Source organism: Danio rerio, chromosome 4 (genome assembly GCF_052040795.2).
Source record: "Danio rerio strain M-AB ecotype USA chromosome 4, GRCz13ab, whole genome shotgun sequence".
Taxonomy (NCBI): domain Eukaryota; kingdom Metazoa; phylum Chordata; class Actinopteri; order Cypriniformes; family Danionidae; genus Danio; species Danio rerio.
Window position 1 is genome coordinate 26661536 of NC_141024.2, and position 14025 is coordinate 26675560.

A 14025-nucleotide genomic window follows, 5' to 3' on the forward strand; every position below is an offset into this window, starting at 1 on the left:
AACATATACAGCTGATTTATATGTTGTTTGTAAATCACACAACTGTGCCATACAGGATTACTTAGAACAACACTGTAATTGTGACAAAATACTTTGTTTAATATTTACATTTATTGTGTTTTTTTTCTATCCTACAATATTTTTTGTTGTGTTACTATTGTGTATGGTTCTGTTTACTTTGTTTTTTTGCACAACAACACAGTACTGTACTGTAACCCTGTACTGTAATTATTTATCAAAGATTGTTTATAATTTGAAATATTGTGCAACAGTTTCAAGCAGAAGAAAAAAAGATATTGTGCAGCTGTAATTTTTTTGTGCAGTTGTTCATTTGTAAATAGAGAGTAAAACCCCTGTGTTTGAATTATATTTTGCTCAAAAAGTGTTTAATAAGGTTTTAATACAGGCTTTTCCTCTCAAGTAACCATTTATAGGAAAATACCGGATATATATCGAATACCATCGTTCCTCCTAAAAATACAGGGACATGGTTTTTTGCCCATATCGCAACAAATGTGTCTTAAAGAGTGCACACACTCACCCATGATATCCCTTGAAGTAAACAAACACAGGTGTGGTCTTCCTTTAGGAACTACTGCCTTCATTTAGGATTTCTGTGATCATCATTCAGGCATCCCAGTTATCCATCCTATTTTGAAGCATTGATGCTGTGGGAAAAATATTGCATAATTAAAACATTCCTGACTCAAACACAAAGTACTAACTTAATATTGAATATTTTGTGATGTTAAGCTAACCTTACCCTTTTTAACTTTTGTCAAATATATGACACAGTTTACTTCCCTTCCTAAAAGTGTCTCTATTGACATCCTGGGGTCCGTTCTTCGTACGTGGATTACTCAGTTAGCTGGATTTGGATATTGACGATTTGACACGATCCAGGATCGTTTCGTTCTTCAAAGCTGATCCGAGAATTGATGTCATGGCAACAGTTCTGCTAGGTCAAACCTGATCGGGAGCAGGTTCAATTCATATAAACAGGATTAGATCGGCTCAGTTCAAGCAAAGATAATACAGAAAGTTTGTTCCGAATTCTGATATTTTCTTACAGTAGTAGTTATATACACTTGGGAAAATGGTACATATTTTTTAACTATATATATAAAGTTATAGTCATTAATAAAATAAATAAAGTTATACATATTAATAAAACGTAGGCTATACAATCTGCACTCTCGAAATGAAAGTGCAAAGACTGCCATCTGGAGCAAAGAGAAAACTTATTGATATTAACTTTTTAGATCGCTTTAGTACAAATTGTGTATAATAGAAATGCACAATATGTGACTTTTTTTAAAGCAATCATACATGTCAGCAGTCATGAACATGTTTTGATAGTTAATAGTGATTTGAAGCTTCACAAAAGTTGCAGACGCCTTTACCAATATGAAAATGCTTTTGTAAACAACCTGTTATTCTTTACACCGATTAAAAAAACGGCTACAATAATAAAGAAAATCTTTTCTAAATGTAGAACTAAATACACTGATTTGCATTGAAATACATGATGAATACTCTTGTCTTGACAAATGAAAGTGTAAAGCCTGCAGCTCACAACAAATGTGGAAAGTTCTTGCGTGTCATATTTAACAAGCCGTTTACTGCTAATTTGATGTAATTTTGCTCACATGGATAATTGAATATTAATCAGATGATGTCATTACGCTGCTGTGCCGTCAGCCAATCGTTGCATTGCTGATCATGATTTCGAGGATCGATAGATCTGTCCTTCATAACACACGCAGCGATCTCAGATCAGTTCATCCAGACATTCTAATCTGATTCGCGAACTTGTTTGAAGAACCAAATTAGCGAGAGATCAGTTATCAAGATTAAAAGATCCAGGATCTGCCAAATAATCTTAGATCATTTAAGCGAGGTACGAAGAACGGACCCCTGACCAACTTGTTATTGTTTATAATACCACAAAAAATAGTATGTTGTTATTAATAATATTAATACTACTACTGCTACTACTACTACTACTAACAATAAATAGTCTACAGTGGACAAGCTCAAGTTTAGACCTCATTTACACCTGTATTTAGCATCATCCATGTCTGACTGTATTGACAAAAATGTATTAAACCTTATGCCTTAATGACGGGTCTTAACTGAGATATTGAAAGTACCAGATACAGTTATAGAGGTAAAGTTAGTTTTATATTCACATATTCTTTCAGTTAGAAGCCTCTATTTTGTTTACCATGTTACTTTGAATATTCACATCATTAAAAAGGATTTAGAATGTTTAAAATGAAGCCAAAAATGTCCAGCTTACCGGTAACATGTTATACTAAATATGAACTCAAAGACTGTAGTGGACTGAGTTGTCATTCTAGCGCAATTATAGCAGCTGTCAGACTGTACAATCGCTAAGAAATGAATACACGTGTCATTTAACTGTAATATAAACAAAATGGGTCAAGGATACTATTTATCTGCTAATAATGTCGCACATTAAGTGATATGACCCTGACTAACTCGTCATGCACACAATGTTTGAACTTAACTTAACACACGGCACAAAATATACAGTAAATAAGCAGTTCTTACCTTTAAGATGCATATATGGTTCTCTTTCGTAGTTGCTGATAGTTTACTCAGGTGGAATTAAAGGTCTACCTTGCGTGTCTTCGACAGCCAATTGGAAACCTGAAGCGGGTTGACACTGATTGACATGAAATCCAGCCAATCGCTCAGGAGGATTCCTCTGATCGACCAATGAAACGGAATAAAATTCAGCCAATCACTGACGAGGAGTTCTGCGGCTAGAGCAATGAAACGTGACTGTGATGTGCTGAAACATGTGTATGGAACAGCAGTAGCAGCGAAAGGACGATAGTGGTAGATTATACACAATGAGCATATACAGATACACACAGAAAACTTGGTTCATCGTAAATATTAGGACATAACAAGAAAACGCGGGAGGTGGTATGTTACGCCATTTTGAACACGTCTACGCTGCCCGACTTATCAGGACAGTAGCTCTGTCACAATAGTTACGATGTGTCTTCATAGTGACGGTATGTATTCAGGTGTTTTGTCCCAACAGTCCGGTCGCACCCACCCACACATACATTTATCTGCACTGATCTCTTTATGTAACATTGGTCTACAGTTAGACACACTGTACTACCTCCCTATTTATTATGACACTGTCACTTTATCATAATTATCATGTTTACAAGCCTTTTTGCACTATATTGTTCTTTATCTGCACAACTCTGGTTTGCACTTATTTGACTACTTATTATGTATATTTTTAGACCACATCTTATGTACAATTGTATATATTGTATTTTTTTCTTAAAACTCTACTTTTTATATTAATATTATATGTTATGGGTTATGTTATGACCTAGGGTCTGAGAGAAGTGTAATTTCGATTCTCTATATTTCCTGTACATGTGGCTGAATTGACATTAAAGCTTACTTTGGCTTATTGACTTTTGGGAAGCTGCATAAACTGTAAATAGCAGGTAAAACCGTTGTAAACAACATTTAGTTTGTAGCACAAAATGATCATTTGGGAGCCGCAAGGGAAGTGAACTGCTCTTAGCAGTGAAAATGAAACCGAAAGCGCACACAGATGTAGCTGACTGATTCCAGCCCAAAAAGTTGGGCTGGGCTGATTCCAGCCCAAACCCGCCGAAATGCAAAAATACCCACCCAGTCTTCTGTATTCACAAAAATCACATCAGTGACAGATTTTAGGCAGAAAATTACAGATTGTAAGCATATGTCTCAAACACAATAATTCAACATCAGAATTATCATCAGCACTAATGACCAGGATAAATTTAAAGTCTGTTCAATTCCACCATTCCAGGTCTATACAAAATTTAGCATTTTAACCAACAGTACAGCTACACAAAGCCTATTGCTGTTTTACCACATGTTTGAGAATGACAATAAAAATAGCCCACTCATATTAACCTTTTTTTACATCTACAGAATCGTCAGAAAATCGTGATCTTTATTTTAGGCAAAAAATCACAAAACTCATTTTAGCCAGAATCGTGCAACTCTAATTCACACATTCTTTTTCTATCTAATTCTTTAAAGAACCCCTATTGTGGGTTTTCAAAAACGAGGTTCCATGTAGTGTGTAACACAGATCTAAGTAAAGTGAAATATCCAGCTAAGGCTTAAATCTGAAAGTGGACAGTTTTTAAAACTATTAATTCATCTAAAAAAAAGAGTCGACTCATAGTGGTTAGAATGAATCGTCTTCATAACAAGTCTACGAAACCTAATTGTTGTGGGAGCAAACCCGGGAAAATTTAAACCTGCGCCCCGCCCACTAACACAGCAGCGAAGACAAACAGATCCTGAAGTGAGTCAAGAAGATGCTGTGCTTACCTGGATATTATTTGAAGTGTGAGGGGAAATAATTGATTCAGCAGCCTACACGCTTACAGTTGCTGATTCATTCGTTTTTTAAAGGGTCACGAAACACCAAAACACATTTTTTAAACTGTTGACAGTCCCATATGTGTCCCACACTGCTAAAAACACTATTAGGACACATATTTCACTAAAAAGTGAAAATTGTTTTTTTTTTTTTTGTTATTTTGAGCAAATTCGTACTTACGGCTTGAAACTAATTTTTTAAGCTGTGTCACGGCCATCTTAGCGCGTATTTCAGCGTGGAGACTGGACGTCTGTGCCAGAGTGTCCCGTATTACGTATCTGAGTGTGTTGCATTCATTCATAAGTATGGCTTGGTTCAAACCAATCAGCGCGCGCCATTATGTATGCGCTGCAACTTCATTAATATGCATGCTAGCTTTCTTAGACTATACCTGAAACAGTGTTCAGACGGCAGAGAGACAACACACGTCGTGTTGCCAAAAGTTGTTTGAAAAGAACAAGAATTGTTTGGAGATACGGGTCGCCAGTGTTGCTTTCATAATGTGAAGGTTTTGTTTTCATTTTCTCTCTATAAGTGCGCTGCAGGACTCACGCGTGGATCCGTAGACGCGACGCACGGCAAAAATGTGTTTGTTTGGAACATTTTTTTACTCGAGAGCATTTCTCATCAATGGTGAGATCCGGATTTGCTGCTCGTCTCCTTTAAAAAAGACGCAGCTCCAATATGAGCTGATTGTCCTGTCTACAGATTCGGTAAGTGTGTGTGATCAGGGCCCTTAATTTGTTCATTCAGATGGCAAAGTTATAGTTCGTATGGTCAGCTGTACTCTTTCAGTGTTTAAAGACAGACCTTAGTCAAAATGATTTCTAAGTTACTTAGTTTACAGTATGTTGATATCACTACAATATTAAAAGATCCGCTGTAAATGCTGCTCTCTATTTGTAAACACGTGAACACTGTAAGCAAACTTTTGCCGACCGTCATGTTACATTTTCGTCGTATTATACAGAGAAATGCAGAGGTTTTTTTTCTACAATACAACGTGCGGTATCAAACATTTCACCGTCATTAAAGACACTGTCTTTCTCCCCTGCGTGTGTGTGTGTTTCTATTTCCTCTGTCCTCAGCGCGTGCCAAAAGGGCAACTCCCATTTTTATTCAAACCCTGCCCATTTTCCCACCCCCGACACTCCCACCCAAACAGAGCTAGACACACCCACTTTCCTGACTTTTTCCAAACTAGAGGTGTGAAAACATCTTGCTGAAACGGGGGGTTTCATGGCCCTTTAAAGGAAGGATCAGAAAAGACTGGTGTATGAGACTTGTGAGAATGGGCAGACAATACACCAGGGGTGCGTGCTAAATAAGGCCAGTTTATTAGGCACAAATGCAGCCTGCTACATGCTGAGGAGGAGCGCTGGTGAGCACTACAACCCCCTGGCTGTGGATGGGATCTTTGGGCAAAGCAGAATACAAGTAAGCCCTGAGAACATAACACTTCACGCAAGAGGTGCCACAGCAATAATTGAAAATAGAAATTATTTAAGTTACAGCTGAGAAGGGAGAAAACCTCGGTAACAGAAATCCCGCTCAACAAATGATGTGCACGCTATTGGTTTCATTTTCACTGCTTAGTGCGGTTCATACTGCCCGTGCGGGGGGTTATGACGGTCATAGGGTTATCGTGCTGGGCATTTGTCTCACGCTGAGCATTTGTCTAGTGTCGACCAATCGCAATAGGCTGTCATCGGTCCAATCAGCGCAGATTAGCTTCGCGCTAAGGAGGGGTTTGGGAACAAATTAATCGCTAAACGATTCATATGGGAGTCGCTGGGGTAATTGGGTAAAAATAAATGCAGATTATAAGACCATAAAAGTGTTTTTTGACCTTGCATGCATATCAGTATTTTGTTGGAGATCCATATTACCAAAATATGACCCTTTTTCATGTATAAAATGGGCTCTTTATAAAATACAAAAATACAAGGCGTACGGCTAATTTGAGGGAGTATACAAAACATTGGGTGAATTTCGGAAAGGAAATTTTAGGTTCTAAATGTCCTTTTTAATATTGAGGAATGTCTTTGTGTAGGCAGAAAAGGTAAGGGGGTTTCCCTTCTTATTTTTCTTTTTTTCTTAAGTGTTATGTTATAATAAAGAGACTCAAATCACGTGATGTAGCAATTTTTGTTTGGCAAATTTTGCACAGTACCTCTTCCTGCTCAGTGTCTGATATCCTGAAGCCAAAATATCGCCAAATAACAGAGGTAGCATTTTTCCCGGGCACAAGTTCAGTGTCGGTCTCTTCTATATCCATTTTCTCACGTCTCCACACACTGCGCTGCGGAAAGTCACGTGACCACAAGCACACGAGCAACACGAAACTTAAAAGCCTATTTCACACTGCAAGCGTCAGCAGCAAGTAAGCAGAGCGTGAGCGGCTCGTGTTTTATCGGCGTCCATGTTAACAGATTAGAGCTTTCATACCGCACGCAGCAGCAGCGCGTCAGAGCCAATGACTGTAAAAAGTATATACGACGCGTCAGCCTCGTTTTTCCATTGAACGCTTGAGGGCAAAATGCCTGCTTGACGGGCACAAACTGTCGCAAAAGACTGCTGAAATTGGAGCCTGGGCATGTGCAGAAGGACTGTCTGATGGAGCCAGAGGAGGAGCCGAGAAATCGAGCTTCCGAGTCAGTTCCAACCAAACGCTTGATGTAAAATCAACCACGCCCCCCCCCCCCCCCCCCCCCAACTTCTCACTTAACCTCTGGTATCTGCACTATAACAAAGGCTCGCTGATGTAAATATAAGCTCTTGCGTATAAAAACACATAATAATATACAGTTTAAAAACGGTGTGATGTAAGCTGTTATACTTTAATAAAAGCAATACATGCTGGACTGCAGAAATAAACGATCTTTTATACACTCTAGCCTGAGTTAGACTAATATGAGCACAAATAATATTCTCTTATAACAGGGTTGTTGGTATTTGTTATCTTCATAGGGGGGTAGAAATAACGCTTGTAAAATATGAACAATAACATATAAACAACACGTACATTTTTAAAAAGGTTTTTATTTTTAATTAGCAATCAACAGGACCCAAAATATATACACACCATAGATAACCATTTACCATGCGGGAAAATCGTTCGTTTAGAAGAAATATAGCAAGATTTCGGTTAACGGCCGCAGCATTTGGCCCGATTGACTCGAGGCAGAATCGGGCAGTGTGTCCATAGGTATCCGGCCCGAGTAGGTCCAGCAGACGGAGCCGGGCCGAGGGGTAAGTCTCTGGTAGGAGAGAATCCAACCGGAACTGGTCCGAGTGTATTTTGCTATCTGGGTGGCTAGGCGTGTATCAGCAAACAAACAAAGCCCGAAAAAAGCCCTGACCTTACCGAATAAACTGTGTTCTACCAGATGCTGTTTACCAAAACGTATAGTTTACTGCTGAACTCATTATATCATGGTAAAATAACACAGAAATCGAATAATAACACTTCAGTCTTCTGCCGAAGCTCAGATGGTCTGCTTTGAGAAACTGTCAATCACAGCTGTCAATCACGATGACACGCCCAGCATTAAATTACTGCTAAAAACAAACTGTTTACAAAAATGAAGATCTGCACCTATTTCAGCATGATAACCAGTGCCTTAATTGAGCAGAACCATCTTTCGGGACATTTTATTGCAGGTGTAATTATTTTTTTTATTTGGGCTCAAGTCTCATTCTTTAACACGGAAGAGGCGGGCTTTATGACTTGTACTGCAGCAAGCCCCCAGGGGGCGATCTAACGACTGAGACCTTCATTCAAAAGCAGGCTTGCGGCACACTTGGTCAGAGCAAGGCGTGAGCGTTGCTGAAGCACCAGTGCCGCTATAGTTTCGGCGCTGGGTCTATTTTTGCAGCGCTGCTCACCCCTAATTAAAGAAACAGTGCATTGATAATGACCAAAACACATTGAATGACAGAAAAAAGTAGCAATTTTACCTAATAAATGCGTTAATAATATCAACTGACTTGTATAAAGTCAATCAAATGAACTTAAACGATTAAAAACTGCAACAAACATTTATTTAGGCCTAAACTACAAAACCAAATGTAAAAAATTTTAGTATCAGTTTTGCTTAAGTTGCACGCTAGTGTTGCAGGATTCAGCATATTCAGCTTTGTTTGTTTTATGTTCACTAAGTTGCACTGTGAATCTGTAAACACTAAAATAAACAAAATAAGTGCATGCATTAACTACTTTTGTCAGTCTCATCCTTTGCATGAGCTGTTACTCTGCTGCTGGACATTACTGAAGCGGAGAAAGTAACACTAGTTTGATCATGTATAAATATCATTATAACTATATTGTATAAATATTATTATAACTAGGCCTAAAACGTTCTGACAATCAAAAACCAAATGACATGATGTCACAGGTGATTGTCTTCTGAGTGCACCAGACATGAATGACGCTCCTCCTAGAGCTAAAGTGGTGCTCGCTGCAGAGCCATTTGAGGAGAGCTGAGCTCCAGCGAGGAGGAGCTTAAGCTTGAGCTCCACCTTTTTTGCACTTCTTCTACGAGTGATGTCACTTGGGGTAGGGTTAGGGGTGGGGTTGGTGTATGCATTAAAACAGCTTACAGGAGGAGGAGCGACAGCTCATGCTCCCCCTCGCTGGAGCTCAGCTCTCCTCAAATGGCTCTGCAGCGAGCACCCTCTCCTAGAGCTTGAGAAGCATAAAGTACTGTATGATCTATATACTTTTTAAAATAAAGACTTGCAGGTTAAAGAAACAGCATAGGAGGAGGTTGCCGCGGGCCTTAGTATAGATAAAAAGAAAAAAAAGAAAAAGAGGTGTATTTGTATATATAGAGACATGTAACTAGATAGAATAGACAGAGATAGATTGATCTCTGCAGCAGCTACCGAAGAGCTGCGTGCTGCAGACACAGCTGGTGTGAAAGGCAAACGCCTGCATGCTGTTTTTGCTCTCCATACGCGCTGCACATGCGCTGCTCACGCACTGCTTTGCTTGCGGTGTGAAACAGGCGTTAGAATAAATGTCTTGTTACGTTCACAATTGCATTTGTTTATGTAATATAATTCCAAGATTTGCTGTAATGTAATCGCATAGGCTGACATTGCGATTGCGATATGATTAATCGTGCTGCACTACTTGGCTTTGTCTGGCTATAACGAGCTGGATTTCAACTGCTTAAAAGGCCATGAAACCCCCTCGTTTCAGCAGGGTGTTTTCACACCTCTACTTTGGAAAAAGTCAGAAAAGTGGGCGTGTCCAGCCCTGTTTAGGGGGGAGTGTCGGAGGAACTAAAGTGGGATGGTGTGGGAGTGTCTATTTGGGCACGCGCGAGTTTCAGAGTCAAAATACACAACAGGAGAAAGTGATGGTGTTTAACCTACATGGACATCTGTAGTCGAATTATTTGCCAAATTATTAAATGTTGGACTTTAACTGCAGTTTAGCTCTTTCATTCAGGGAATTCATTCATGCCCCTTGCGACAAACGAGATATTTGATTCGAGGAACTGCTCTAAGCGTGTATTTTTCATGCAATGTTTGATACCGCACGGCGAATGAGAGAAAAAACACCTCCGCATTTCCCGGAAACTTAGATGCACACGGCAGGTAGCGTCAGAAAGCCGCGTGTGTTATTCCGGTCACTAAATGCGGTAAAAACCCTACACGAGGTTAAAGTTTGGTTGTGATGCTAACGTGTTTACACTCGGTGACTCGGTGCAATAGTTAACTTAGTTCGATACGAGCAAACTGAATAAACAAAGAGTACTGGTCGCTCACTTACCAAATCTGTAGAGACAGGACAATCACCAGTAACTAGAGCCGCGTCTTTTTGAAGAGAAGACTACAAGCGAATCCAGATCTCAGCGTTTGGAGATGAGAACAGCTCTCAGGTAAACAATAAACCTCCTTAGACACGTAAGTTATTGTTGTCGAGCGTTGCGTACACTGTTAATCCACACGTGACGCCAGCTGCGCTCTCACAGAGAGAAAATGAAAACAAAACTTAACGGCAGCAAACTATAAAAGCAACACTTCATGCTTGTTTTGCCAACACAAGGTGGCGTCTCTGTCGTGAAAACACTGTGACACTAATGAATATTAATGAAGTTGCACAATAGAGCGCGCTGATTGGTTTGAACCAAGCCTTACTCATGCATTAATGCATCACACTGTAAGACGTAATAAGACTCACTCTGGCACAGACGCCCAGTCTGCACGCTGGAATACAACGCTATTATGTCATGACCGTGACGCAGCTTCAAAAATTCGTTTCAAACCGGAAGTAAGAATTTGCTTGAAATAACGCAAAAACAACCAATTTACACTTTTTAGTGAAACATAGGTGTCCTAATAGTGTTTATAGCAGTGTGGGACACATATACGACTGTCAACAGCTCAAAAAATGTGTTTTGGTGTTTCGTGACCCTTTAAGCTTCTGGTTATTGCAGGCCGGCCGTTTCTTTGTTGCTGATAGGCTTTTTTTGTGTTGTTTGTAGAGCGTGGCCTGTCCCAGTGTACCTGTGAGCATCCTGTCTGGTGTTTGGGATGCGCACCTTCATGATGATACTGTCTTCTGCTGGAGGAGAAAGGCCTTGACTCTCTCAGGGGCCAAGTACTTATGGGACCACATTTTAACATATATATCACAAAATTCTTTAAAAAAATTCTAAGTCGTTTTTTTTTATGCATCACTCTGCAGTCTTCATAAACAAGATAATTAAATAACTTAAAACTCAAAATAATCTTTATTATTTGACAAGTAACGTTGTTCTGGTGTAGGATGGGCCTACAGTTGAAGCCAATTGATTTTGCCCTCCCATTCATTTAAAATAATGTTTCTGAAAATTTTCAGTGTTTCCTAAAAAAATATTATTCTGGAGTCATAATAAGTTCTATTTCTTATTTTTTTATTTCTTGAATAAAAGCAGTTTTTAATTTAAATAAAAATAGGGTCAGTATTATTAGCCTCCTTAAGAAATATTTACTGTATATTTTTAATATACACAGCAAATCAGTTACAAAATATTTGACTAATTGTTTAAACTATCGCAGTTTACTGATTAAGTCTTTAAATTACACTTTAATCTGAATAAAAGACTATAAAATACTCAAAGGGACTTTGTCTTAATACAATTGTCTTGCAAAAGAACTAGTAAAATGTTATGCACTGACTGTCACTATGTGGTAGATAAAAAAAGTAGATATTAAAAATTAGTTAGATAAACTATTATGTTTAACAATGTGTTGTAAATAAATCATGTGTAGAAGACGGAAATCAAAAATAAATGTAGGCAAAACTAAACGAGTTAAATATAACTTACATGAGTGTAGGGTTGGGTATCGTTTTTTTTTTCTCGATACCGGTGCTAAATCGATACTTTTAAAACGATACCGGTGCTAAAACGGTGCCTGAATCGATACTTTTTAGCCAAAAAAATAATGGTGGATGACTCTACACAAATATTTTATTTGACAAAATATTTTTAAAAATCATTTTAATAGAACAATATAATTACTGTTTAAAATAAACATAAATTCATATTGTATTACATTAATACATTTCCTTTGATCATTTGTTGGTTAGCATGAATTTAAGATTAGCATTATGAAATTACATTAGCTTACTATTAACCTGTGGGGGGTGAGCAGGGGCCACGTACTGTTAGGAGCACATTTTAACATATATATCACAAAATACTTAAAACATTATTCAAAGTCATTTGTTTTCATGCATCACTCTGCAGTCTTCATAAACAAGATAATTAAATAACTTAAACTCAAAATAATCTCCCTTGTTCATTTATTGGACAAGTAACGTTATACTGGTGTAGGATAACACATTTCTAACATTCAAGTACATCAAGGCACATTGCTGCACCTGTAAACTTTACAGGCCTACAGTTGAAGTCAAATTATTTTGCCCTCCCATTCATTTACAATAATGTTTCTGAAAATGTTTACAGTGTTTCCTAAAAAAATAATTATTCTGGAGTCATAATAAGTTATATTTCTTATTGTTTATTTTGTGCATTGATAATGACCAAAACACATTGAATGACAGTAAAAATTAGCAATTTTACCCAATAAATGCGTTAATAATATCAACTGATTTGATCAAATGATCAATCAAATGAACTTAAAGGATTAAAAACTGCAACAAACATTTATTTAGGCCCCCCTTTGATGCTTCTTACGGTATTAAAAGTGTTAAAATCGCTATTGAAAACAGGAGTCTAATATCATCAACAGTGGAGATTCTGATAGATTCACGACATGAACATGACTGAAGTTTAATCTACCTGTGTCAATTTGGGCGTCAACTTCTGACGAATGCGGGGAACTGATGCGCACAGCACCGTTACAGAGAGAGCAAGTGCCGCAAAAGCAGAGGAAGCAAGTGCCCGAGGGAACGATTGCACGTGACACCTAGAGCTCGCGAGAGAAGCATTCCTTTGCTTTTTTGAGCACTCAAATGTGCTATTAAGTTTGACATGTTTCCCCTTTACACGCAACTTTTGTAAAGCACGTTGCTGTCAGAATCCTTGCTTCTAAAATACGCTTTAGAATGCTTAATTTAAACAAATTTGATGAAAGCAATCATGCGTGTCGGTCTGAAGAGTGTCACTCTTGCTCACCGTAAATCAAGCTGACTGCACTGTAAGTCTGTTCCCTTAAATCTGTTCCCTAGCGACAATAACAAACGCCTGACATCGCCTGTCCATATTGTTCAAAGTTGTTTACTATGAAATGCTTATGTAATGTAATGTGTATTTATATAGCACATTTATTGTGTATGGCCATACACCCAAAGCGCTTCACAATCATGAGGGGGGGTCTCTCCACACCACCACCAGCGTGCAGCATCCACTTGGATAATGCGACGGCAGCCACAGGACAACGGCGCCAGTGCACTCACCACACACCTGCTATTGGTGGAGTGGAGAGCGAGTGATAGAGCCAATTCGGTGAAAGGGGATGATTGGGAGGCCATGATCGTAAGGACCGATAGAGGGACTTTGGCCAGGACACCGGGGTTACAACCCTGCTCTTTCACGAGAAGTGCCATGGGATTTTTAATGACCACAGAGAGTCAGGACCTCGGTTTGTCTCATCCGAAAGACGGCGCCCTCTGACAGTATAGTGTCCCCTCCACTTTTACTGGGGCATTAGGACTTACACAGACCACAGATTGAGCGCCCCCTGCTGGCCTCACTAACACCACTTCCAACAGCAACCTAGTGTTCCCTAGTGGTCTCCAATCCAGGTACTGACCAGGCTCAGCCCTGCTTAGCTTCAGTGAGTAACTGGTCTAGGGCTGCTGGGTGATATGGCTGTGGCATATCTATGAAATTAAATGTTTAGAGATGCATTTGATGCACCCCTTTGATGCTTCTAAAGTCCTTGTCACAACACCAGTGGCACCGAAATTCATATGCTGATTTGATCCGGTACATACCCGTTACAAAGGTACCGGTGCTATAATGGCACCGGCTTACGGTACCCAACCCTACCGATCACTATGACAAGAAATCGGTACTCAATATCAGCTGCAAAAATCCTGATCGGAGAATCCCTAGCTCTGA

General features: G+C 39.0%; 1 protein-coding gene and 1 long non-coding RNA gene across 6 annotated transcripts in view; one reads left to right on the forward strand and one right to left on the reverse strand.

Annotated features, from left to right (window-relative positions):
• Nucleotides 1-14025, reverse strand: part of LOC147844739 (uncharacterized) — a 120607-nt gene that overhangs the window by 22232 nt on the left and 84350 nt on the right. Inside the window, exons 5-7 of one of the 5 annotated variants that reach the window (XR_015942438.1) lie at nt 2578-2792; nt 764-969; nt 542-668 (exon numbers count right to left, since the gene is read on the reverse strand). The exons of 2 other annotated variants lie outside the window; for them this stretch is intronic. The gene's annotated coding sequence lies outside the window, so the exon portion shown is untranslated. Of the gene's footprint in view, nt 1-541; nt 669-763; nt 1469-2577; nt 2793-8100; nt 8878-9116; nt 9617-10866; nt 11016-14025 lie in introns of those variants that run through there. 2 more of the 5 variants (XR_015483237.2, XR_015942439.1) reach the window with 2 other exon arrangements.
• Nucleotides 2968-14025, forward strand: part of LOC148679954 (uncharacterized) — a 113241-nt gene continuing 102183 nt past the window's right edge. The window contains exon 1 of the long non-coding RNA XR_015942442.1: nt 2968-4242. This is a non-coding gene — a long non-coding RNA (uncharacterized LOC148679954). The remainder of the gene's footprint in view (nt 4243-14025) is intronic.